Source organism: Lontra canadensis, unplaced genomic scaffold, assembly GCF_010015895.1.
Source record: "Lontra canadensis isolate GAN:19392208 unplaced genomic scaffold, GSC_riverotter_1.0 scaffold36, whole genome shotgun sequence".
Lineage (NCBI taxonomy): Eukaryota > Metazoa > Chordata > Mammalia > Carnivora > Mustelidae > Lontra > Lontra canadensis.
Genome location: NW_022631030.1, coordinates 15,060,464 through 15,063,500, shown reverse-complemented (window position 1 = coordinate 15,063,500; position 3,037 = coordinate 15,060,464).

Below are 3,037 nucleotides of genomic sequence, written 5' to 3'. Positions count from 1 at the left end.
TACGCAGGCAACACTAGACACTTCTAGAGGAGAAGGATAAGTTAGTAAGTGCTTTGATTGTACTTTGAAAGCTCATACTTTCTAGTATTTATTTACATGCTTCCTGGCTGGGCACACTGAGGACTGGGAGTCAGGACTTCTGGGACCCTCACAGACGGATGTGTGATCCTCTTCTGATTGACTTAATCCACCTGCTTTCCAGAAGGTTGAACCTCTGTTAAGGATAAAGTTTTCTAAGAGGACTTTCCATCAACATATTAAGATCTGTACACAGTTCTAACAACTAGCTCACCCAATGCTGGAAGGAGGTGATGAAGGTGAGGGAGAGTGGGGAGATTTTTGAAGGGGGTGATCATTCAATCAACTTATTTCTCTTTTAAGTCTCAACTCCAAAGTTTATATTCCCGTTATTCAGATGTCCTTTGCTTCAGACAGCAGCTGCCTTCCCTCTTCTTCCTACCCAACCTGCTGTTCTCCACACTTTTGCCTCACTTCTCTCCCCACCTTACTGTGCCTGAGAAATCAATATCTATCTTTGAAGCAAGAAGTCAGGGTTGTTATGTCCAAGAAACTGACCCCAATCTCCACAGGTTTGGCTAGGAACATTCCTCTTGCATTTCCATGTATCTGGGCTCCTTTCCATCACAGCACTTACCACTCACCACATTTTACTGCAATCATCAGTTTACTGATCTCTCTCCCCACATCAACTGTAAACATTTAGAACTCAGGGTTCACATCACAGTTGTCCCTGTATATTATGTGCCTAACATACTACTTGGTATATGATAATAAGTGCTGAATAAATGAATAAAATGTTTTTCCCTGATCCCTGTATTTCTATAAGAGATTGAACATAGCATTTCAACCCATATGCATGTTGCTGTCATGGAGATGGGAGGAAGGAAAGGTTATTTTCCTTGGCAGTAACTGAAGCATCACTGAAAAAAAAAAATTTCCCAAATGAAACCTGGGTGAAAGTTGACTAACCATCTTGGTTTCCCTGGGAATGAATGGCTTTCTGAGATGTAGGAATTTTACTGCTAAAAGGAAGCCCCTAGTTAGGCATGATGGTCTTACCTGGGCACCACTTGATTCCCCACTAACAAGGCTTCCGTGGCAACCACCTTTCCATGTCTTCAGCTCCAACATTTTCTGTCACTCAGATACATAGACTAAGCTTTATCTGATTTAGCTTCAGCAGCTGAGGGGCTAACCATGCCTTGCTAAGAATTTTCCAGGCTATCTGGATGGATGGGTCTTAAACATTTTTCCCACTCAAATTCCCTTGCCCAAAGTCACCCTGTTCTTTCACTTCTACCCCATTGTCTATTCTCCTCTCCTAGCAATAGAACTCCAATGAGTTTTAAAGATGACAGAACTAGAGCAGTTGCCTTGTACTCAGAGGCACAGCCACATGTTGGGGATGCCAGAGCCGCTCCACAGACTCTGTGTCATCAAGTGAGAGAGGAATAAACTTCTCTTTTGTTTAGAGCAGGGTAATTTTCAGTCACTTTATTATACAGATCTACCCTAAATAATATATTAACCAAACATTCTTTTCTATCTATAGAGCTCATGATTATCCACCTGTTGAAAAAACTCAGATATTTCCCACCCCAAAGACCCATGGAAATCACTAGCAACAAATCAACAATAGGCACTACTCCATTTAGTGAGTACTTCTTTACTGCCGGATGGGATGTCTGAGAGAGGCCCTTAAGATACATGAGCTTCTGTTATCCCCACAATAGTCCTCTGTGGTGAGTTTTATTTTTTTCTATTTTGCATATAAGAAAACTGAAGCTAAAGATGATGTAATTAGTATAGGTTATAGACACAATAATGGAAAAGTCAGGATTTGAGTCTTGACTGTTAAGACAAAGGAACTGACTTACACATTTCCCACCTTCTCTGTGATTCCCTTTACTCTCCTCTACCATCCTTCTTCTTGACTTATACATTACCCACCTTCCTTGTGATTCCCTTCAGTCTCCTCTACCATCTATCTGTTTCCTACCTTAACTCCAGAGCTGTGTGTGCAAATCAAGACCTAGTAGTCATCTACATAAAAAGTTTCAAAGACACCCCATTACCTCCTGCAGCTGTTCTTAGCAGGGTGAGGATCAAGTTGGAGGGAGTATTGAAATCATGTTTAACATTAAGAAAAAAATTTCCTTAGCTAAAATGAGAGGTGCTAGAAGCATTAGGAGATCTGGGAAACAGTAAAACAGCAGGGAAGCACCATCTAGCAGCCTGCACCTGGAGACCTGGTTAGACAAAGACATCAGCCTCAGAGAGGATGTGAGAACACAACTGCAGAGCAACAGGGATTCAGTGGGTACTTGGACTCTTCCATTCCTTGGAGTCTTGGAAAGGGCAGGTGGCCATGGGATCCAGAATCTGGAAAAGGCAGATCTCTACCCTGCTTGCCTATGCCAAGAAACAATATGAATGTCCTCTAGAGTGCAAGGGAGACCAGCTCCAAGACAATATGTAGCAGAAGATAAAATATGGAGGAATTCCTGAAGGAATGGAATTTTAAACCAGTCTTTCAAAGAACCAGAAATTTGAAGAGAAGGCTGGCATTTACTGAGAATGACAAAAGCCCAGAGAGGGTGAAGTCATGTATAGGAGACTACAGGTTGTTTGACTAAGGCAGAGTAACCAGTTGGGGGGAGGCTGGGACTTGTTCAAGCCAAATGAAGGACTGTCTGATAAAAAACAAACAAACAAAAACTACCCAGATTAATCAAAAATCCCCATTTCTTCTGTACCCCGCCCACACCTACATTCTAAGTGTGAACCTCTAGTCTAAGAAGAAAACAGAATGAGCAGACAAACAGCAAAATAGAATACCAATATTTATTAAACACTTATTCTATACAGGCAATATGCAGTATCATATGTCATCTGATTTATTCTGTTAAATATAGTAGTTGCATTTACATATCTTATCTCATTCAATCCTCATAAATGTTCCATGAGAAAGATGTTATTATTATCCCTAGTTTAAAAATGAGAAAGCATACCTAGA